Source organism: Saccopteryx leptura, chromosome 9 (genome assembly GCF_036850995.1).
Source record: "Saccopteryx leptura isolate mSacLep1 chromosome 9, mSacLep1_pri_phased_curated, whole genome shotgun sequence".
Taxonomy (NCBI): domain Eukaryota; kingdom Metazoa; phylum Chordata; class Mammalia; order Chiroptera; family Emballonuridae; genus Saccopteryx; species Saccopteryx leptura.
This window is the reverse complement of record NC_089511.1, coordinates 43,477,282-43,501,783: the sequence shown is the minus strand read 5'-3', so window position 1 is coordinate 43,501,783 and position 24,502 is coordinate 43,477,282. Positions and strand designations below refer to the sequence as shown.

Below are 24,502 nucleotides of genomic sequence, written 5' to 3'. Positions count from 1 at the left end.
CAGATCTGGGAAGTAGGACGAGGGAGTTTGTGGGAAATGTTTGTAAGCTTCTATTTCTCCCGCTAGAGGGCGGGACCCGCCTACAGCTCAGCTCGCGCGGATCCGTGACCCTTCCACAGACCCGACAGTCCCGGCGCAAGACGGCGGCCACAGCTCGCCTCTGGACCGCCCAGGGGCAGTTCCGAAAAACAGCCAGGGCGACCCGGCGCGGGGTTCCGGCGGTGCCTCTGCGCCCCTCCATGCTCCTCCAGCTCCGGCGCCGCCACCTCCACTCCCCACACACCAGGGGCCGCAGTGCCGTCTCCTTCCTCGCATTCCCGCCCCACAAAGGAGTTCCCCGCAGTCACCGCGCCGCGGGGAAGGGGGCGTGGCCGGCGTCTCCGAGCGCACATTTCTCCGCCGCGAGCGCCCAGGTCCCGGACCGCGCTCCCGGGCGGGCTCGGGTTTCGGGCGGACGATGCGGCGGCGCGGCCGGAGCGGCGGCGGGAAGCTGAAGCGGAGGTGAGGCGCGAGGGCCGGCGGGCCGGGCCAGGCAGCGCTCCCGGGTAGCCGAGCACGAGGCGGCTCTGCCCCTGCGGGAGCTGCAGCCTGGCGGCGACTCTCCGGACCGGGGTCGGCGGGGGCCGAGGCTCGGGCTCGGAAACGAGGCGGCGCCGGCGCTGGGCCTCCGAGGGAAGGCGGCGCCAGTGGCCCCGAAGCCGGGACGGACGGACTGAGCCGTGGGGAGCGCGGCCCGCGGCGCGCGGCGGCCCCGAGATGAGCGCGCAGCCAGCGGGCAGCCCGCGGGCCAGCCTGCCGGGCTCCGACAGCGGCGACGGCAGCGGCAGCGCCCGTTCCAGCGGCAGCAGCCTGGGCTACGACCAGCGCCACGGCAGTCTGTGCTCAGGCCGCTCGGACCCGCGTCCCGGTCCGGAGCCGCCGTCGGTGGGCAGCGCCCGCTCCAGCGGGTCCCGTCTCGGCTCCCGCGGCTCGGCCGGCGCTTACCCCGACCTGCTCCTGCCCGGCCCCGGCCCCGCGCCGACTCGCTCCCCCGAGTCTGCCGGGCCGGCCCCCTTCCCTCTGCCTTCGCTCCAGCTGCCCCTGGGCCGAGAGGGCGGCCCGAGCGCGGCGGAGCGGCGGCTGGAGGCGTTGACCCGAGAGCTGGAGCGGGCGCTGGAAGCGCGCACGGCGCGGGATTCCTTCGGTGAGCGGTCGGGACGGCCCCGGGGTTGCGTCCGGCTCGGGCGAGCACAGCCTGGGTGACTGGGGCTGGGCGTTGTTAGGGGCCGGGATGGGAAGGGGAGCCGGTGGCCTGTTTTGCCGGAAGTGTGTGAGTGTGGACCGCCGTCCTCGCGTCTCAGTCTCCCAGCCAGAAAGGGGCTCTGGGAAAGGGAGTTGAAGCCCTTACCCCAACTGGGAGAAAAAGCCATGTAAATATGTAGGCACAACAAGCCATTTCTGGCTAATTTCTTCTTAACTCCTGGCACTTACTTCTGTTCATCCTACTGGATACTTTGTGACCAGGGTCGGATAAATTGTGTAGGGACCCATCCCCCTGGTGTTTGCTCTCCCAGCAGCAGTGTCGTTTGTAGACAGTAAGCAGGGCGGTGGAGTGGCCGGGTTGCCACCGGACAACCTCTTACCTGAGTGTTTGGTGATGGTAGCCATTGGAGGTAGAGTGTGTGAGGGAGGGAGAGTCCACCCTGTAGCAGAAGGGACCAACCAGTCTCTGGGCTGTCCTCTCTCTAAGCTTTGCTTTGTATGTGGCATGTTTCCAGAGGGGATCCTGCTGGGCAGCATTTGTAAACCTCAGCAGTTTCTGAGTCCTCATTTCCCATTCGGACCCTGGGTCTCACAGAACCCTGTTAGTCCTTTGGACAACAGTAAGACTCTTAGGCTTGAGGTTCTGAGAAGATGCCTGGGGCTTCCTTCCCTCCCTTACTGCTGGGCTGGACAGTTCAGGCAGCGGACTCTAATGGGAGGTAAGGGGGTAGCTGGTGTTCATCCTGCCAGGGATGGAGGCTGTCCTGGGTTCCCTGCATTCATTTCAGCTTGCAGCTCAGGACCGCCCTGAGCTGGATCTGGAGGGAGGAGGAAGCTGTATGTGACAGGTCAGATGGGGGTATTGCAGGCAAAGGGAAGAATGTGGGCAAAGCAAGCCAGGAGCAGGTGGCTTGTTGCACTCCATTATCTTGGGTTGCAGACCAGGAGGGGTCAGGTGGTCCAGGGAGTGTGTGGGCCTGCCTTTGGGAGAGTAAGCACATCTGGGAGCTCTAGGGTAAGAATTTGTGGTGTGGCTGCTATGACATGGTCTGGGAGTGTCCTGGGAGCAAGGCAGTGAGTTAGGAAGCTGTTTCCTCTCTGGACTGTCTTCTGAGGAGAAAGACTTTCCATTGCTCTGTGGACAGATCATTCATTCTCCTGTCCCTATGCTTTGCAGAAGCTGTTGGAGTGTGTTCTGGGGACCTCCGCAGGTACTTATGAGTCTGTGTGGCATGGAGGTGGCTATACCCAGGCAGCTAATGGGAGAAGTGAAGGGGTCCCAGGCACAAGACCATAAGAGCAGTGGGTTCTCCTTTCTAAAGGGAGCTGCTCCTAAGTTCCGGCCCATTAAAGTCATGTGGGAGGGGGAGGTGAGGGATGATATATCTTTTTTTCTCTAAGAGAAGCCAGATTTAGGTAACATTTTTCTTTTTTTTCTTTTTTTTTTTTTAAATAAATTTTTATTTTAATGGGGTGACATCAATAAATCAGGGTACATACATTCAAAGAAAACATTTCCAGGTTATCTTGTCATTTAGTTCTGTTGCATACCCATCCCCCAAAGAGAGATCGTCCTCCGCCACCCTCCATCCAGTTCTCTCTGTCCCCCTCCCCCTCCCCCTCTCCCTCCTTCCCTCCCCCCACCCCCCATAGCCACCACACTCCTGTCCATGCCTCCTAGTCTCGCTTTTATGTCCCCCCAATGTATGGAATCCTGCAGTTCCTGTTTTTTTCTGATTCGCTTATTTCACCCCGCACAATGCTACCAAGAGTCCACCATTCTGCTATAAGTGATCCGATGTCACCATTTCTCCTAGCTGAATAATATACCATGGTGTATATGTGCCCCATCTTCTTCATCCAGTCCTCTATTTTTTTTTACAGTGATTAAAAGCCTTTAAGCAAACTCTTGGCCCATACAGCAAGAATCCCTAAAAGAGTAGTGTCCTTAACATGTTCCCCAAGTCGAAGATGGCCCCATCACCATGCCAAATCCCTGAAAAATACAACCCAACCCCAGTTCAGTCTGTTAGGAGCTGTCACAGGGAGCAGGAGTCCAGGAAAGTTCCCCACAGGAAAAGTCCACATGGCACTGGAATTGTTGTCACCATTCTATACTTTGCAGCTCATGTCCAAGTCCCAATGACCGCTGCTTCTAGCTGGTAATGATTCAGGTAGACTGGGAAAAGCCATTTGGCAGCATGCGTGGATATGGAGCTTCTGTTCTCCTCTGCCTGGAGAGATGAGACCAGGTTGCTTTTCCCTGGAGCTCTGTGACTGTGGCCTGGTAAAGAGAACCTTGGGATACACTAAGCTGGGTGGCAAAGGTAAATTCATAATACAAGTTGGCAAAAGGAGGAAAGAGAGCTCTAAATTAGGAGTAGGTCCCAGCCTGAAATATGAATGGGGCATTGAGGAAGGAGGGATAAAGGAAACACTATATATTAAGCAAAGCAGCAGAAAATAGGACTATCAACACCCACAACAGAGATCTTTGAGGGAAGAATAAAAAACCTGACTATTCAGGCAAAATATAGTTAAGTGGCCCTTGTGCGAATGAGATCAGTTTACCTGCTTCTTGGAAGAAATACCCTAGGCTCGTCCACAGTATCGTAGATGGGGCCCACGGCCCTGGGTACCTTCAGCCTTCAGTGGCAAACCCCAGCTTTCTGGGCAAGGTTAGGTCATAGGTGGCTGGAGCAGGGCTGGAAGAGACTGAACCCTCCCTTAGAGGAGCGAGGGGGAAGCCCACCTTCCAGTGTCCCTGTTTCCTCACAGCAGAGGTGTGTAAGCCTGGCAGGCTTTAGCTCAATGACCTTTCCACTATTGAAGCAGGACCCAGATGGCATCCTATGAGACCCCTTTGGGGTGTTGGAGCCTTTAAGGGTGTATCCTAAAAGCTGGTAGTTCCCCTGATCTCTATTGGGCTTTTTCTGCCTCTAGGTATCTTAAAAGCCATTCTCAGAAGATCTCGCTGAGGGGTTTGAGGATCCCCATCTGCCTATATAAATCTTTTCCATATATCTGGAGCTATTTGGAAAAAAGACAGAACAGTGTTATTAGCTAGATCTAATAAAGAAGGTAGTAGTTTGCAGGCGAAAAAGATTTGGTGTCTCCTGTTCAAAATAAATTAAATTTTTTTTTTTTTTTAAGTAAAAAGCATGATATGGTAGACCCGTCGGAGTCATTGGCCAGGTGTGCAGGATTCCCGGGTTCGATTCTTGGCCAGAGCACACAGGAGAAGCGCCCATCTACCTCTCCACTCCTCCCCCTCTCCTTCCTCTTCATCTCTCTCCTCCCACCCACAGCCAAGGCTCCACTGGAGCAAATCCACCCTGGGCACTAAGGATGTCCCCATGACCTCTGCCCCAGTCACTAGAATGGCTCCGGTCCTAACAGAGCAACACCCCAGATGGGCAGAGCATTCCCCCCAGTAGGCATGCCAGGTGGATCCCAGTCAGGCGCATGCAGGAGTCTGTCTGACTGCCTCCCCATCCCCATCCTCAGAAATATACAAAAAATAAATAAATAAAAGAAAAAATACTAAAAAAAAAAGGGGGGGGGGCATTCCCTTGTGCTTAAGCTCCAGGGAACATAGAGTGAGCTTGAGTATGTCCTATGAAACATGGAGCTCTATGTTGACATATAAGTCTTTGAAGAAGGAGGAACTGCTGAGATAGTTTATCAGCATTTGTCCCTAAGACACCAGTCTTTATAGTGGGAACACCATATGTAAATATTTGCTGTCTGTCTATAGATTAAGGGAGGAATATGGCAAATGCTGAAAAGCCATAATCTTTGTGCCCCTCCCTCTCCTCCCCCCACCCTGTAACCCCAACACTGTTGTTCATGTCTCTGAGTCTCATCTTTATGTCCCACCTATGTATGGAAACGTATAGTTTTTAGTTTTTTCTGATTTACTTCTTTCACTCAGTATAATGTTATCAAGGCCCATCCATGTTGTTGTAAAAGATCCTATGTCATCATTTCTTATGGCTGAGTAGTATTCCATAGTATATATATATACCAAAGCTTTTTAATCCACTCGTCCTCTGATGGACACTTGGGCTGTTTCCAAATCTTTGCTATTGTGAACAATGCTGCCATAAACATGGGGGTGCATTTCTTCTTTTCAAACAGTGCTATGGTGTTCTTGGGGTATATTCCTAACAGTGGTATAGCTGGGTCAAAAGGCAGTTCAATTTTTAATTTCTTGAGGAATCTCCATACTGTTTTCCACAGTGGCTGCACCAGTCTGCATTCCTACCAGCAGTGCAGGAGGGTTCCCTTTTCTCCACATCCTCGCCAGCACTTATTCTATGTTGTTTTGTTGATGAGCGCCATTCTGACTGGTGTGAGGTGATATCTCATTGTGGTTTTAATTTGCATTTCTCTAATCATTAGTGATGTTGAACATTTTTTCATATGCCTATTGGCCATCTGTGTGTCCTCTTTGGAGAAGTGTCTATTCATTTCTTTTGCCCATTTTTGGATTGGATTGTTTGTCTTCCTGGTATTAAGTTTTACAAGTTCTTTATAAATTTTGGTTATTAACCCCTTATCAGACGCTATGTCAAATATATTCTCCCATTGTGTAGTTTGTCTTTTTATTCTGTTCTTATTGTCTTTAGCTGTGCAGAAGCTTTTTAGTTTGATAAAGTCCCATTTGTTTATCCTGTCTTTTATTTCACTTGCCTGTGGAGACAAATCAGCAAATATATTGCTGCGAGAGATGTCAGAGAGCTTACTGCCTATGTTTTCTTCTAAGATGCTTATGGTTTCACGGCTTACATTCAAGTCTTTTATCCATTTTGAGTTTGTTTTTGTGAGTGGTGTAAGTTGGTGGTCTAGTTTCATTTTTTTGCAGGTAGCTGTCCAGTTTTCCCAACACCATTTGTTGAAGAGGCTGTCTTTACTCCATTGTATTGTCTTACCTCCTTTGTCAAATATCAGTTGTCCATAGAGCTGTGGGTTTACTTCTGAGTTCTCTATTCTGTTCCATTGATCTATATGCCTGTTCTTATGCCAGTACCATGCTGTTTTGAGTACAATGGCCTTATAATATAACTTGATATCTGGAAGTGTGATACCTCCCGCTTTTTTCTTCCTTTTCAGGATTGCTGAGGCTATTCGTGTTCTTTTTTGGTTCCATATAAATTTTTGGAATATGTGTTCTATGTCTTTGAAGTAAGTCATTGGTATTTTCATTGGTATTGCATTGAATTTATAAATTGCTTTCGGTAATATAGACATTTTAATGATGTTTATTCTTCCTAACCATGAGCACGGTATATGCCTCCACTTATTCGTATCTTCCCTGATTTCTTTTATCAATGTTTTATAATTTTCCGAGTACAAGTCTTTAATCTCCTTGGTTAGATTTATTCCTAGGTACTTTATTTTTTTGGTTGCAATGGTAAAGGGGATTGATTCCCTGATTTCTCTTTCTGACAGTTCATTATTAGTGTATAAAAATGCCTCTGATTTCTGAGTATTGATTTTATATCCTGCCACCTTGCCAAATTCTTTTATCAGGTCTAGTAGTTTTTTGACTGAGACTTTAGGGTTTTCTATATACAACAGCATGTCATCTGCAAATAATGATAGTTTTACTTCTTCTTTTCCAATTTGGATGCCTTTTATTTCTTTTTCTTGTCTGATTGCTGTGGCGAGGACTTCCAGAACTATGTTGAATAAGAGTGGTGAAAGGGGGCACCCCTGCCTTGTTCCTGATCTTAAGGGGATTGCTTTTAATTTTTGCCCATTGAGTATGATGTTGGCTGTGGGTTTGTCATAGATGGCCTTTATCATGTTGAGGTATGTTCCCTGTATTCCCACTTTGCTGAGAGTTTTGATCATGAATGGGTGCTGGACTTGATCAAATGCTTTTTCTGCATCTATTGAAATTATCATGTGGTTTTTCTCCTTTCTTTTGTTTATGTGATGAATCACGTTGATTGATTTGCGAATGTTGTACCAGCCTTGCCTCCCAAGAATAAATCCTACTTGATCATGGTGTATGATTTTTTCCATATATTGCTGGATCCGGTTTGCTAATATTTTATTGAGGATTCTTGCATCTAAGTTCATCAGGGATATTGGCCTATAATTTTCTTTTTTTGTGTTGTCTTTGCCTGGTTTTGGAATCAGAATTATGCTCGCCTCATAAAAGGAGTTTGGAAGTCTTCCTTCTTCTTGAATTTTTTGAAATAGCTTGAGAAGGATAGGAGTTAGTTCTTCTTTGAATATTTGGTAGAATTCACTTGTGAAGCCATCAGGCCCAGGACTTTTCTTTTTTGGGAGTTTTTTGATTACTGTTTTGATCTCATTTGTTGTAATTGGTCTGTTTAGGTTTTCTGATTCTTCCAGATTGATTTTTGGAAGATTATATGATTCAAGGAATTTGTCCATTTCATCTAGGTTGTCTAGTTTTTTGGCGTACAGTTCTTCATAGTATTTTCTTACAATATTTTGTATTTCTGTTGTGTCAGTTGTTATTTCTCCACTCTCGTTTCTAATTTTATTTATTTGAGTCCTCTCTCTTTTTTTCTTGGTGAGTCTTGTTGAAGGTTCATCAATCTTGTTTACCTTTTCAAAGAACCAGCTCCTGGTTTCATTGATCCCCTCTGTATTGTTTCTTTAGCCTCTATGTCATTTATTTCTGCTCTGATCTTTATTATTTCCTTCCTTCTACTAGCTCTGGGCTTTACTTGCTGTTCTTTTTCTAGTTCTTTTAGATGCAGGGTTAAGTTGTTTATTTGAGCTTTTTCTAGCTTCTTGAGGTATGCCTGTAATGCTATAAACTTCCCTTTCAGGACTGCTTTTGCTGTGTCCCATAAATTTTGAGTTGATGTATGCTCATTATCGTTTGTTTCTAGGAATTTTTAAATTTCTTCTTTGATCTCCATGTTAACCCATTCGTTGTTTAATAACGTACTATTTAGTTTCCAAGTGTTTGAATGTTTTTCAATTTTTCTATTGTGGTTGATTTCTAGTTTAATGCCATTGTGATCAGAGAAAGTGCTCGATATGATTTCAATCTTCTTAAATTTGTTGAGCCCGCTTTTGTGCCCTAACATGTGGTCTATTCTAGAGAATGTACCATGAGCACTTGAAAAGAATGTATATTCTGCTGTTTTAGGGTGAAAGGTTCTGAAGATATCTATTAAATCGAGTTGATCTAGTATGTCCTTTAAGTCTGCTGTTTCTTTGTTAATTTTCTTTCTTGAGGATCTATCTAATGATGTTAATGGGGTATTGAAATCTCCTACTATTATAGTATTGCTGTTGATCTCGCCCTTTAAGTCTATCAAAGTCTGCTTTATATATTTAGGTGCTCCTGTATTAGGTGCGTAGATATTTATAATGGTTATATCTTCCTTTTGGATTGCTCCCTTTATCATTATGTAGTGACCTTCTTTATCTCTAACTATGGTCTTTGTTCTAAAGTCCATTTTGTCTGATATAAGTATTGCTACCCCAGCTTTTTTTTCATTTCCATTTTCATGAAATATTTTTTTCCATCCTTTTATCTTCAGTCTGTGTGCATCTTTTGATTTAAGGTGTGTCTCTTGTAGACAGCATATGCATGGGTCCTGTTTTCTTATCCATGAAGCTACCCTATGTCTCTTGATCGGATCATTTAATCCATTAACATTTAAGGTTATTACTGATATGTAATTGTTTATTGCCATTTTTTTTTCTTTAATACTGTTTTTCTCTTTTGCTATATTCTTTTTTTCCTTTGATCTGTTTACAACAGGTCCCTTAGCATTTCTTGCAGCCTTGGTTTGGTTGCAGTGAAATCCTTGAGTTTTTTTTTGTCTGTAAAGCTTTTTATTTCTCCTTCAATTTTAAATGATAGCCTTGCTGGATAAAGTAGTCTTGGTTGTAGGTTCTTGTTCTGCATTACTTTGAATATTTCTTGCCATTCCCTTCTGGCCTCAAATGTTTCTGTTGAGAAGTCAGAAGTCATCCTTATGGGGGCTCCTTTGTAGGTGATAGTCTTTTTTTCTCTAGCAGCTTTTAATATTTTCTCTTTATCATTTAGCTTTGGTAATTTAATTATGATGTGTCTTGGTGTTAGTTTCTTTGGGTTTCTCCTTAATGGAGTTCTCTGTGCTTCCTAAACATGTGAAATGTTTTCCTGCCTTAATTGGGGGAAGTTTTCCGCTATAATATGTTTGAACAAAGTCTCTATCCCTTGTTCTTTCTCTTCTTCTTCAGGAACCCCTATGATGCGGATGTTATTTCTCTTCATGTTGTCACAGAGCTCTCTTAGAGTTTCCTCAGACTTTTTGAGTCTCTTTTCTTTTTTCTGCTCTGCTTCCATGCCTTTATTTATTGTGTCCTCTAACTCACTGATTCGATTCTCTGCTTCATCCATCCTGCTTTTAATTCCTTCCTTTGTATTCTTTATTTCAGATATTGTATTTGTCATTTCTGTCTGATTCTTTTTTATTATTTCAATGTCCTTTTTTATATTTGTTATCTCTTTATTTAGGTTTTCGTAATGGCCATCTATGGTGGTTCTAATATCTTTGAGCATCCTAATAATCATTATTTTAAACTCTGCATCTGGTAATTTGGTTATATCTGATTCACTTAGGTCCTTTTCTGGGGATTTCTCTTGGGTTTATTTGTGTTGTATTTCTCTGCCTCCGCATTTTCTCTTCACGGGAGTGGCTGTGATCACGTGCTTGGGTGCGCAAGGGTTGGTGGCCTTGGCCTTTGCCCCGCCCCCGTGTGTGACGTTATGCTCGTTCCTGAGGGCACTGGCGAGCACCTTTGTTCAGCTGCGGGTCTCCGCCTGTTTCTGAGCTTTCGCCCTGCCTTTGCAGGATGATCCCACTCAAGGAACAGCTGCTAGCCTTGGCTCTACTGTCGGGCAGGGCTGCGTGCTCAAGCTCAGCTCCGTAGCGGAACTCCGCCTCTTCTGGGTTTTTGGCTCCACCCCCGCGGGAGGAGCCGGCTACCAAGTCAGACCGCAAGCCTGGGTTGCACGGGCAGGGCTGTGCTCCTCTACCCTTGCTCTGGGGCTGGTTTCTACCCTTTCCAGGTTTCCCGCCCTTCTCCCGGAGGCTGGATTACAGGCTGCTGGCAGCTGAGCTTGGCCGCTTTTGCACGCCCCCTTCTCCCTAGCCGGGCAAGATTGAGCTCACACCTGAGCCCAGTAGTGGCCAGCCGGCTTCCACCCCTGCCAGCAGAACCGCGCTTTTGTCTCCCGCTGCCGCCCGCTCTCCGGTGCGCCCTCAGCCGCGTGGGTGGGGGCGTTGCAGCTCGGACCCTAAGACTCACTACTGTAGACCCGAAAGCTCCCTCCTTCTATGCTACTCTGCTCTGAATGCTGCAGGGGAGCTTGTTTGGCTGCTCTCCTGCTTCCCTTTGCTGGTATTGCTGTTTCCGGGGGAAATCTTCACTTCAGCTTTGGGGAGTGACTCGTCCCAGGGGTTAGGGTGGCTATCTCCCAAAATGTTTCTCCCTATGCCTCCTAGATTGCACTCTCTTCCTGTTACTGTGGTTCTCTCCCCTCTCCTTCCGTCCCCAGGAGCCCCGGGTTAGTGTTTGTGAGAGAGATGTTCTGCGCGGTCCCTTTAAGAAGGATCCTGGGTCTGAGAAATCAGACTCTCTCTCAAATAGTATCCTGACTTGTTTCCAGCTAAATACTGTCCTTACGTTTCTTCTGGGCTCTGGGGCTGCAGGCTGGGGCTTTGTTCCTGGGGCTCAGGACCTTTTCCCCTCTGCTAAACTCCCTTCCCGCCACGCGAGCCTCTCCCTGCTGCCGTTCGCTCCGAGAAGCTGGGCAGCCCTCTCCGTGTTTCCGCTTTTCCTACCAGTCTCTGTGTGGCTTCTTCAGCATTCCTTGGTTGAAGAGTCCTTTTAGTTTAGTCCAAAGTTGGTTTTTCCAGCTGATAGTTCATAAAATTAGTTTTTAATCCACTTTGGTTCTGGGAGGTAGATGCTGGTACGTCTGCCTACTCCAGCGCCATCTTGTCTCTCTCGGTAACATTTTTCTGATTTCAAAAATACAAGTAACTGAATAGTTTAAAATTTTGCACAAGGACGTCTGCAGGTAGCCTGAGCTCAGGGATCTGTGATGAACCTGTTTCTCAGGGTGTTTCTTCCTCTCTGGCCCCTTCCTTCCTGGCTCTGGCAGTAGCTGACCTCCCGTTCCCTCTGTCTCTCCTCACCCAGCTTGGAGTCCATTGCCTTTACCCAGCCAACAGCCTCAAGCTTCCGGATCCTCTTTAAGTTTGGTGACCTCTCTGCCTTGTCCTCAGCCACCCACTCCCAAGCCACACCCTGTTTTTTCTGCGCTGCTGCCATCTCCAGTTCTGACTGTGGCCTGCATCTCATTAGTACCTCTGTCTCCTACAGTCGCTATCTGTCCTGCAGAGCCCAGCTCTGTGCCTGAGCTGCAGCTCCATTTTTCGCTGCGTGCCAGGGGCAGAGCGATGGTCTTCTGGTCTTCTCGGCACCATCCATCGCCCTTAGCCTTGGTCAGTTCCCTCTAATTCCCTCAGGAACCTTCCTCTCTCCTCCAGCCCTGCCTTTCCTGCTTTGCTGAGAAAGTTGAGGTCAGCAGCTGTCTTCCCCAGTGGCTTCCTGTTCCCTTCCCCACAGCTCTCAAGTCCACGTCATCTGAGGACAAATACCCTTCCATCTCCAACCCCATCTTCACCTTTACTGTTCCCACCCGTGCTTTTCCTTTGGTTACAAATATGGTCAAGAGTCTTCCCTGCCCTGTGGTGGCGCAGTGGATAAAGTGTCGACCTGGAACCCTGAGGTTACAGGTTTGAAACCCTGGGCTTGCCTGGTCAAGGCACATATGATATGGGAGGAGTTGATGCTTCCTTCTCTTCCTCCCCTTCTCTCTCTCTCTCTCTCTCTCTCTCTCTTCTCTTTAAAATGAATAAATAAAATACATTAAAAAATCTTAAAAAAAAGGTTTTTCTTATTAAAAATAAAAATCCCCAAAGCTGCATGGCCACGCGGTCTGGTTGCCCCTTTCATCTCATCTTTTCAGCCGGGCGTCCGGTTAGCATCGTCTTTGCTCATCCACTCTGATCTCCTCTTACTGGGCTGACCCTGTTCTTGCATATGACCTTGGTGACTCTCCTGGGTGTTTGCCAGGCCTTGTGGGTCTGGACCTCACTGCTACATCTCATGGGTGGAGTTGTCTCTCCTTAAAACTTTCTGCTCTCTGAATTGTTTTCAAAGGTTTATATTTTATTTATGTTTTTAGAGAAAGAGGATGGTGGAGAGAGAGAGAGAGAGAGAGAGAGAGAAAAAGATTGATTTGTTGTTCCACATATCTATGTATTTATTGTTTAATTCTTGGATGTGCCCTAACTGAGGATTGAACCCACAGTCTTGGCTATCAGGACGACACTCTGATCAATTACGTTACTGGCTTGGGTTGCTCCCTGACTTTCTGAGGTCCCTCCTGCTTCTGGTTCTTCTTCAGTATATTCTTGTTAAAATGATGCAGGCACATATTTAGGGAAATGTCAAAGAGAACTAAAAACCTCATGATGCAGGGTCATAGCCCATCATTCTTCCTGTGTCCCGCAGGCAGCTGACCTCTATTTTCTTTACCACATAGGCCGATAACTTAGACAAGTGAAAGAAAAGATTGGGGATTCAGAGTCGATGGACTAGAGCGAAGGTTTGAGAGTGGGTGGGTCATTTTCACTTTAGAAAGAAACGTCTTATAGAAATGTGCACTTAAAACTTATGACCTCTTTTTTAAATTAAATTTAATGCATTGACACTGATAAATCAGGGTACTTATGTTGAGAGAAAATGTCTCCAGGTTATTTTGACATTTGATTATGCTGTATACCCCTCAACCAAAGTCAAATTGTCTTCGGTTACCTTCTATCTGGTTTTCTTGGTGCCCCCCCCTCTCTCCTTCCTCGCTCCATCAACCCCCCCAACCCCCCACCCCCGTTACCATCACATTCGTGTCCATGTCTCTGAGTCTCATTTTTATATGCCATCTATGTATGGATTCATATAGTTCTTAGTTTTTTCTGATTTACTTATTTCACTCCATATAATTTTATCAAGGTCCATCTATGTTATTATAAATGATCCAATGTCATCATTTCTTATGACTGAGTAGTATTCCATAGTATATATGTACCAAAGCTTTTTAATCCACTCGTCCTCTGATGGACACTTGGGCTGTTTCCAGATCTTCGCTATTGTGAACAATGCTGCCACAAACATGGGGGTGCATTTCCCCTTTTGGAACCGTTCTATGGTGTTCTTGGGGTATATTCCTAAAAGTGGGATAGCTGGGTCAAAAGGCAGTTCGATTTTCAGTTGTTTGAGGAATATCCGTACTGTTTTCCACAGTGGCTGCACCAGTCTGCATTCCCACCAGCAGTGCAGGAGGGTTGCCTTTTCTCCACATCCTTGCCAGCACTTATTCTGTGTTGTTTTGTTGATGAGCGCCATTCTGGCTGGTGTGAGGTGATATCTCATTGTGGTTTTGATTTGCATTTCTCTAATGATTAGTGATGTTGAGCATTTTTTTCATATGCCTATTGGCCATCTGTATGTCCTCTTTGGAGAAGTGTCTATTCATTTGTTTTTCCCATTTTTTCATTGGATTGTCTTCCTGGTGTTGAGATTTAAAAGTTCCTTATAAATTTTGGTTATGAACCCCTTATGAGACGTATTGTCAAATATGTTCTCCCACTGTGTAGTTTGTCTTTTTATTCTGTTCTTATTGTCTTGAGCTGTGCAAAAGCTTTTTAATTTGATATAGTCCCATTTGTTTATCCTGTCTTTTATTTCACTTCCCTGTGGAGATAAATCAGCAAATATATTGCCCCGAGAGATGTCAGAGAGCTTACTGCCTATGTTTTCTTCTATGATGCTTATGGTTTCACGGCTTACATTTAAGTCTTTAATTTTATTTTGAGTTTATTTTTGTGAGTGGTGTAAGCTGGTGTTCTAGTTTCATTTTTTTGCAGGTAGCTGTCCAGTTTTCCAATACCATTTGTTAAAGAGGCTGTCTTTACTCCATTGTATTTCCTTACCTCCTTTGTCAAATATCATTTGTCTATAGAGCTGTGGGTTTATTTCTGGGCTCTCTTTTCTGTTCCATTGATCTATATGCCTGTTCTTATGTCAGTACCAAGCTGTTTTGAGTACAATGGCCTTGTAGTATAACTTGATATCAGGAAGTGTGATACCTCCCACTTTATTCTTCTTTCTTAAGATTCCTGAGGCTATTCGTGTTCTTTTTTGGTTCCCTATAAATTTTTGGAATATGTGATCTATATCTTTGAAGTATGTCATTGGTATTTTAACTGGTATTGTATTGAATTTATAGATTGCTTTGGGTAATATAGACATTTTAATGATGTTTATTCTTCCTAACCATGAACACGGTATATGCTTCCACTTGTTTGTATCTTCCTTGATTTCTTTTATCAATGATTTATAATTTTCCAGTACAAGTCTTTAGTCTCCTTGGTTAAGTTTAGTCCTAGGTACTTTATTTTTTTGGTTGTAATAGTGAAGGGGATTGTTTCCTTAATTTCTCTTTCTGGCTGTTCATTGTTGGTGTATAAAAATGCCTCTGATTTCTGAGTATTGATTTTATATCTTGCCACTTTGCTGAATTCATTCATCAGGTCCAGTAGTTTTTTGACTGAGACTTTGGGGTTTTCTGTATACAAATCATATCATCTGCAAATAATGATAGGTTTACTTCTTCTTTTCCAACTTGATGCCTTTTATTTCATCTCCTTGTCTGATTGCTGTGGCTAGGACTTACAGGACTATGTTGAATAAGAGTGGTAAAAAGGGGCACCCCTGCCTTGTTCTTGATCTTAAGGGGATTGCTTTTAATTTTTGCCCATTGAGTATGATGTTGGCTGTGGGTTTCTCATAGGTGGCTTTTATCATGTTGAGGTATGTTCCCTGTATTCCCACTGTGCTGAGAGTGTTGATCATGAATGGGTGCTGGATTTTATCGTATGCTTTTTCTGCATCTATTTAAATTATCATATGGTTTTTCTCCTTCTTTTTGTTTATGTGATGAATCACATTGATTGATTTACGAATATTGTCCAGCCTTGCCTCCCCAGAAGAAATCCCACTTGATCATAGTGTATGATTTTTTCCATATATTGTTGGATCTGGTTTGCTAATATTTTGTTGAGGATTTTAGCATCTATATTCATCAGAGATATTGGCCTATAATTTTCTTTCTTTGTGTTGTCTTTGCCTGGTTTTGGAATCAGAATTATGCTCGCCTCAGAAAAGGAGCTTGGAAGTCTTCGTTCCTCTTGAATTTTTTGAAATAGCTTGAGAAGGATAGGAGTTAGTTCTTCTTTGAATATTTGGTAGAATTCAGTTGTGAAGCCTTCAGGCCCTGGACTTTTCTTTGTTGGGAGTTTTTTGATAGCTGTTTTGATCTCATTTGGTGTAATCGGTCTGTTTAGGTTTTCTGATACTTCCAGATTGATTTTTGGAAGATCGTATGTTTCATGGAATTTGTCCATTTCATCTAGATTGTCTAGTTTTTTGGCATATAGTTCTTCATAGTATTTTCTTACAATATTTTGTATTTCTGTTATGTCAGTTGTTATTTCTCCACTCTCATTTCTAATTTTATTTATTTGAGTCCTCTTTTTTTTTTCGGTGAGTCTAGTTAAAGGTTCATCGATCTTGTTTACCTTTTCAAAGAACCAGCTCCTAGTTTTATTGATCCTCTGTATTGTTTCTTTACCCTCTATGTCATTTATTTCTGTTCTGATCTTTTTTTTTTATTTCTTTCCTTCTACTACATTTGGGATTTACTTGCTATTCTTCTTCTAGTTCTTTTAGATGCAGGGTTAAGTTGTTTATTTGAGCTTTTTTAGTTTCTTAAGGTGTGCCTGTAGTGCTATGAACTTCCCTCTCAGTACTGCTTTTGCTTTGTCCCATATATTTTGAGTTGTTGTATGCTCATTGTCATTTGTTTCTAAGATTTTAAAAAATTTCTTCTTTGATCTCATTCTTAATCCATTTGTTATTTAACAACCTGCTGTTTAGTTTCCATGTGTTTGAGAATTTTTCAGCTTTTTTGTTGTGGTTCATTTCTAGTTTCATGGCATTGTGATCGGAGAAAGTGCTTGATGTGATTTCAATCTTCTTACATTTGTGGAGACCGCTTTTGTGCCCTAACATGTGGTCTATACTAGAGAATGTACCATGAGCACTTGAAAAGAATGTATATTCTGCTTTTTTAGGGTGTAAGATTCTGAAGATATCTATTAAATCAAGTTGATCTAGTGTGTCCTTTAGGTCTGCTGTTTCTTTATTTTCTTTCTTGAGGATCTATCTAGTGATGTTAGTGGGGTATTGAAATCTCCTACTATTATAGTATTGCTGTTGATCTCGTTCTTTAAATCCATCAAAGTCTGCTTTCTATATTTAGGTGCTCCTATAGTAGGTGCATAGATATTTATAATAGTTATATCTGCCTGTTGGATTACTCCCTTTATCATTATGTAATGACTTTTTTTTTATCTCTTACTATATCCTTTGTTTTAAAGTCCATTTTGTCTGATATAAGTATTGCTATCCCAGCTTTTTTTTCATTTCCATTTGCATGAAATGTTATTTTCCATCCTTTTTCCTTCATTGTATGTGCATCTTTTGTTCTAAGGTGTATCTCTTGTAGACAAGCATATGTACGGGTGCTGTTTTCTTATCCATGCAGCTATCCTATGTCTTTTGATTGGGTCATTTAAACCATTTACATTTATGGTTATTATTGATATGTAGTTGTTTATTGCCGTTTTATTCTTTAAAGCTGTATTCCTTTTTTGTTATATTCTTTTCCCACTTTGATATGTTTACAATAGGCCCATTAACATTTCCTGCAGCATTGGTTTGGTTGTAATGAATGCCTTGAGTTTTTGGGGGTTTTTTTTGTCTGGGAAACTTTTTATTTCTCCTTCGATTTTAAATGATAGTCTTGCTGGATAACATAGTCTTGATTGTAGGTTCTTGTTCTGCATTACTTTGAATATTTTTTGCCATTCCTTTCCATCCTTAAGTGTTTCTGTTGAGAAGTCGGATGTCATCCTTATGGGGTCTCCTTTGTAGGTGATAGCTTTTTTTTCTCTTGCTGCTTTTAATATTTTCTCTTTATCACTTAGCTTTGGTATTTTAATTATGGTGTATCTTGGTGTAGGTTTTTTTGGGTTTCTTTTTTATGTTGTTCTCTGTGCTTCTTGAACTTGTGAGAGTTTCTCCATCAATTTAGGGAAGTTTTCAGCTATGATATGATTGAACAAGTCTCTATCCCTTGTTCTTTCTCTTCTTTTTTTGGGAACCCCTATGATGTGGATGTTATTTCTCTTCATGTTGTCACAGAGCTCTCAGAGTTTCCTTAGACTTTTTGAGTCTCTTTTCTTTTTGTCTTCTCTGCTTTCTTGCCTTCATTCAAGTTGTCCTCCAACTCGCTGATTCGATCCTCAGCTCTATCCATCATGTTTTTAATTCCTTCCATTGTGGTCTTCATTTCTGATATTGTATTTGTCATCTTGGACTGATTCTTTTTTAATATTTCAATATCCTTTTTTATACTTGCTATTACTTTATTTAGGTGTTTATAATGACCATCCATTTTTGTTCTAAGATCCCTAAGCATCCTTACAATCATTATATTGAACTCTCTATCTGAAAATTTGATTATTTCCATATCACTCAGGTCATCTCCTGAAGGTTTCTCTTGTGGTTTCACTTGGATTGCACTTCTTTGTCTTCTCATTATCTGTGTTTGGGTGTTTTGTTTGTAGAGTTGGTTGAGTGTAGGCTTGGTGTTATCTGCCTCCAGTTTTCAATTGTGTTATTTCTAGGTCTTCTTGGGTTGGCATCAGCTATCATTTGTAATCCACTTTTGGATTTGGGCTGCTTTGAAGTCGTGATTTGTTTGTCTTCTTAACAGGTGATAGTCTTGTTTACTAATCTCAGCAGGGGGCTTCTTTGAAACTATCCAGGAATGGGATGGGTGTAACCTGAGACTCTGAAGACCTCTTCTACCAATTAATCTCTCTGGGGGCAGGTAGTTTTCTCAGCTTCAGTAGGAGGAGGTGTATCTCAGATCTCCATGGAGACCTGAGTTATTGCCCCTCCTCCCCACTTCTTGTTTTCAGCTGTGTTTTGTTGTGCTGATTGGAACTGGAGAGATGTCTGGAGATCTGTGGTGGGAAGCAATTTAGCCTTGTTTTGTGGAAGGATCAGTCCCTCCCCCAGCTATGGCCGACTCCAGCACTGGATGAGTCAGCTTTTTAAGTCGGCTCCTGCATTCCTTGGCCCCTCACCGTCTGTCCCTCTCTCTCCGCTTTACACTTGGAAGATAAGCCAGTCCTTTCAACACACCTGCTCCCTGGTCACCAGGCAAGTGGCTGTGAGCAGTATTTTCTGCTCTTTTCCCTGGAGTGAGAACCGCTCTGGGCTCTCAGCCTTACCCCCCCCATGCTGTTCCTGTAAGCAGGGGAGATTCAGGAGCTCCCTACCAGGTTTGTTGTGACTTCTTCTTTGCTCCTTGGTTTTTGAGAACTCTTCTTGTAGTCCATAGTTGGTTTTTCACACTGATTTTTCCAAAATTGATTTGTATTCCAGTTTGGTTGTGAGAGCTAGGCATCTGTGTGTCTGCCTACTCCGCTGCCATCTAACCTACGCACTCTTATTGATCAATTTCACCTCATTAAATATAATTTTCTAAAATCTTTTTAAGAAATTGAAAAAAAAGAAAGAATAGTCTGGCTCCAATATTTGGGATGTGTGATTGGGGGTCAGGCTGTGACACCATGAGGATGTTGAAATAACCATTGGGGATGAGAATTGATGATGGTGAATCAGGTAGTTGGAGTGAGGGAAGGGAATTCAGTCAAGATCAGGGAATAGGGGCCGAGATCAGAGTTGCAGGTGGGAGAGAGCCGACCCGGATGTTCCCTGAAACCTGGCCTCCCCAAAGTGCCATTTCTTGAGCAGTAACTCGGAGGAAGAGCAGTTTTATGGAGGACCCTGGACCTCTGTTCTGGACCTGGAGTGGCCTGGAGGCCATCTGGGAGGTGGAGCAGTGAGTGCAGAGAGGGATCCTGGCTGGGGCAGAGCCCTCTGCGGGGTGTTTAGAGGGTCTGGGACTGCCCAGGGAGACCTGCAGATATATTTTATGTTTGCCATCTGCATTTCAGAACATTTATGTTAGTAATTCAGTATGGAAAGATTTCGTATAGAAATTTAGATATCTCACTTTTCTTGAAAAAATAGGATCTTTAGCAATGCTGGACCTGCATGTCCATCCAGTAGCGGTTAGCAGAGCCAAGGCATGGCTGTGACTTCTGGTGTCCATGGCTCTCCTCCATTCACCTAGGTCCTCAGCAGCCACCTCTACATTCCTGCCTGTGTTTTCTAGCAAATGAAGCAGTCCTCCTACCCCTGGGAGAACAGGCATGGGTGACCCAAGACAGAGTAGGAGAATACTCACTAGAGCTGGGAAGGGCGAGGAACCAAAAAGCCAGGTGCAGGTCATATCCTGGAAACCAAAGAGGAGAGGTCCCCTTCCAGCAGTATGTGAAGAGGAAGTCATGAGTTTGCACAGTTAGGAGATGACAGTGTAGAACTAAACTTTCTTCCTTGACTGAGGGGAGGAAGAAAATGGGTGGCCGATGGTAAGAGAAAGTCTTTTTAAAGCTGGAAGAGGCTTCATCACGATTAAATGTCATGGAGAGAGATCAGGTAGAACGCAGGAGGGAATGGGTAAGGGCAGCGTGTCCTAGAGCAGCCAGAAGATTTTGGATTCAGAGGGCATGTGGAACATTCTTTAAGTCCTCTGGGGACAGGGACACTCTGGGTAACTTTGAGAAGGGGACTTCTGCTGTGTGGGCTGGGCACCTGTGGGCTGGGTCTGAAGGAGGGCTGGTCAGGGAGTCTCCTAGGGGTAGTGTCAGGCTTTGCCCTGGCATTGCTGGCGGCCTCTCTAGTACCGCCCCGCCTCTGCCTGCTAGGCTCCCCACCCTGTGCTGCAAGGGGTGGTCTCCGATTCCACCCAGTCTTCCTAGTGCCTGATTAGCAGCTTCCCTTTTTTCTATTCTTTCTTTCTTTTCTTTTTTTAAAAACAGAGTCAGAGAGAGAGAGAGAGGGGCAGACAGCGGGACCGATAGGGACAGACAGACAGGAAGGGAGAAATGAGAAGCATTAGTCATCAGTTTTTTTTGCGACAACTTAGTTGTTCATTGAATACTTTCTCATATGTGCCTTGACCGCGGGGTTACAGCAAAATGAGTAACTCCTTGGTCATGCCAGCAGCCTTTGGGGTGAAGCCAGCGACCATGGGGTCATGTCTATAATCCCTCGATCAATGTAGCTACTCTGCACTCACGTTGGTGAGCCTGTGTTCAAGCTGGATGAGCCCGCACTAAGCCAGCGACTTCGGGATTTGGAACTTGGGTCCTCTGTGTCCCAGTCTTACACTCAGTCCATTGCGCCACCACCTGGTCAGGCAGTTTTCCCTTTTGTTCTTTAAATTTTTAAAAAATACTTTTCTGTTTTTTAGAGAGAGAGAGAGAAGCATCAACTTGTTCCACTTATGTGTACTCACTGGTTGCTTCTTGTGCATGCACTAACTAGAGATTGAACCTGTGACCTTGGTCCACCAGGACGAATATTAAGCCACTGAATCACCTGGCTGGGACCCCTCCCTTATTTTTCAGACCTCTGCTCAGATCTCACCTGATCCCCGGAACCTGCTCTGACTGCCCTACTTAAAAATCACACAGACATGGTTTTAAACAGCCTTATTTTCCTCCATAGCACTTTCTTCCTCCTTAGATATTTATGTGTTGTGGTCTCTATCCTTGCACTGGAATACAGGCTCCTTGAGGGTGGGGACTTGATTGGTGCATGGCAGAATGTCTACCACCTAAATGTGCTGGGCATGTGGCAGGTCATTGCCGTCAGAGTCCTGACTGAACAAGAATAAGTGAGCCTTATGGTTCATATGTGGACAGTATGACCGGGGAGGGTCAGTGACTGCTCTGCTTGTGTCTGTGTGGTCTTCATTGTTCTGTCTCATAGACAGAAGGAAGGATATTTCTGTAGTCCGAAGAGCAGGCCGTTGGTGACTTTCTAGGTATAAACCATCATAATGATTTTGAGGCGAGGATGACTCTGTACCAGGTGCTCTGCTGAACAGCAACAGCAACTAACCTTAAGTAGTGGGTCCCCGTATCGTCCCCAGGTTAGGCATTAGTGAGTGCGTGATGGAGGCCTAGAGAAGTTCACTTGCCCAATGTTGCCTGATGGGGAGCATTAGGGCTGGGATTTGGATGCACCAGCTGCATATTTATGGTACTAACTGCTCTGTCCTGCCTCTTCTCCCACAGGCATTTGCATCAAGTGTGGGCTTGGTATCTACAGAGCAAGGCAAGCGTGCCAGCAATGGGGAGCCTGTATCATACCGATTGCTTCCCCTGTGACTCCTGTGGTAGGTAACCTCTTTCTGGCCCCTCTCACACCATGGACCACATAGGAAAGAGAGAAAGAGAGAGAGAAACATCGATTTGTTGTTCCACTTATTTATGCATTCATTGGTTGATTCTTGTATGTACCCTGACTGGTTGCAGGGATTGAACCTGCAACCTTGCTGTATCAGGACAACGCTCTAACCAACATAGCTACCTGGCCAGAGCCTTTAATATTTTATTTTATAAAAGTACGATAACAGGCACAGTGTTAAGTCAAATCATTTTGAGAAGTTGTTTTTGCAACAGCAGAAAAACACTTATCTTTCCATTATTGTAGGAGTTCCTCACGCGTCTTAGATAAAAGTTTTTTTCGTTGATTATGTGTGTTGTAAATTCTTTATCTGACCTAATTGTACTTCATTACTTTCTGAATGAAGACTTCTGATGAAAAGAAATTCTTTATAAAGTCTAATGAATCTTTGTTTGCTTCAAGAAAGTGTTGCTTTTGATGTCCTCTCCATGAAATCTTTGTAGTCTCTTGCTTTAGATGTCTGGTTTTATTTTGTCAGCATATTAGACATGCCTATACTATATTATGCATCTAACATTTCCACTATCTGATATCATCTGAACTTCTACTTATACTATTTAATGTTTCTCCTCTCTCTTGGTCGCGATCCTTGTTTTCTCATGTTTTGTAATTTTTGATTGTGGGAATATGCCTGTGAGAATTCCTTGAGGTCTTTATTGATGGTGCATTTTCCCAGGGAATGTTTGAATACTTTCTATTAAGAAAGTTTTAAACTTGAATGGGGAAAAATGTATTTTTTCTTTTATGAGTATTCTTTTTTTTTATGTGAGAGAAGGAGAGATAGAGAGACAGACTCTCCTGCATGTGCCCAGACTGGGATTCACCGAGGACATCCTGTGGGCAGCAGCGATTCCCGAAGAGGTTCTACCTGCGGGAGTGGTTCAGAGGACCGGGAGAGCATCGGAGGGTGGATCTCAGCTCCCGGAAACCAAGCGTCTATAAAAAGGTTTGAGTCAGGAGCATCCCCTTCATAATATCAAAATAAGGTACTAGACTCTTACTGAGGTATCACTGAAAGTATCTTGGACTTATTAAGTGTTTTTGCTGGAGGCAGTCAGGCAGGTATCAATCTTTCTGATTTGTCTTATGCTTCTCTGTACAGGATTAGAAGTGGTGACTGTTTTGGGTTAAAATAAGCTAGTTCTCCGCTGCCAAAAGAATGTTTCGCTAGTCTTCCTCATTTCTCACCAGTCTCCTCAGATTTGTGGTCAATTTTAAACCATGTGGTACTATGTCAAACACAAATTAACAAACTTTTAAATTGGTTTCCTTGAAGAAGACCCTGATTTTAGTTTGGGCCTTATGACCTAACATTAAACAAAAAGGAAATTACAGGGTCCTATTTTGTCAATTCTGGGTAAATATGTAAGCCAATGAAAACAGTCTTGCTTGACCAGGCAGTGGCACAGTGGATAGAATGTTGTACAGGGATGCAGAGGACCCAGCTTCGAGACCCTGAGGTCGCCAGCTTGAGCACGGGCTCATCTGGTTTTAGCAAAGCTCACCAGCTTGGAACCAAGGTCGCTGGCTTGAGCAAGGGGTTACTTGGTCTGCTGAAGGCCCGCGGTCAAGGCACATATAATAAAGCAATCACTGAACAACTAAGGTGTCGCAAAGAAAAACTGATGATTGATGCTTCTCATCTCTTTCCGTTCCTTTCTGTCCCTATCTATCCCTCTCTCTGACTCTCTCTCTGTCTCTGTAAATAAAAAAAGGAAGAAAAAAAGTCTTACTACGCGCTAGTATGGTGGGTCAGTGGATAGTGTCGTCTTTGCTTGTAGAGGTCCTGCGTTTGACCGCGTCAGGGTCCAGATGAGAAAACCTGTGCCTGACTCCCCACCTGCTCTTGACATGAGAAGTCAGAGCTCAGGGTTCCAGGTTGCAGGCGGACTGCATTCTCTTCATAGTCCTTGGGACACTGAAGGCCAGGGCAGGAGGGATCGGGCTTACCTGGTCTTCAGACCCTGTGTATTTTGTGGAAGGGGCACCAGTTGCAGGCTGTGTCTTCCCAGATGAATTCACCCTGCAGGCAGGTGTGTATCAAGACTGAGAGTTCTCTTGTTTTAAAAGAAAGTATCATTCTAGGCCAGGAGCACACCAGGTTGCAGTCAGGGGAGCCAGCTCAGGCATACTTCATTGGGGCAGGCAGGCAGCCTGTGTTGTTTGTGAGTGTTCAGGGGTCCCCTCACCACACTCAGTCGGCACTCCCAGACTCACCTTCCTAGGAGGCCATGCTGCTGGTTTTAGTCTGTTCAGTCTTCAGCTGCCTGGCCCAGCTGGGCTGACGGAAGTGTTTCAGTGAGGTTTCCCGACATCTGACCAGTCTGGCCTGTTTTATCTTTCGTTAGGGCAGGGAGATGGCAGTAGATCTGGATGCCTATGTTCTGCAGGGAAGGGGGGAAGGAGGGTGTGGAGAAGCCCCTCCAGGGAGCCTTGACCTCCAGCTGTTCTTTCTCCACATCCTCATGAGCTCACTGCTGTCCCCAGAAAGGCTGCGGGAACACAGTCTTCACCCAGCTAGACGCTGAAGGCCAAACTGCAGAGCTCAACAACTGCCCTCTGAGTGTCCAGGACCTCAGAGACCAGGGTCACTTGCCCCAAAGTCATCCCTGCCTTCCCCAGCTTCCAAGTTGCAAAACCTTACAGCAGGTTTTCGCCTCTCCTCCCACTGCCACGTCCGCCATGC

At 44.6% G+C, this 24,502-nt stretch overlaps 1 pseudogene; it reads left to right on the top strand.

The window, feature by feature from the left end:
* The first annotated feature begins 500 nt into the window (after window positions 1–500).
* LOC136381485 (Wilms tumor protein 1-interacting protein-like) lies at window positions 501–22,947 on the top strand (annotated as a pseudogene).
* The last annotated feature ends 1,555 nt before the right edge of the window (window positions 22,948–24,502 follow it).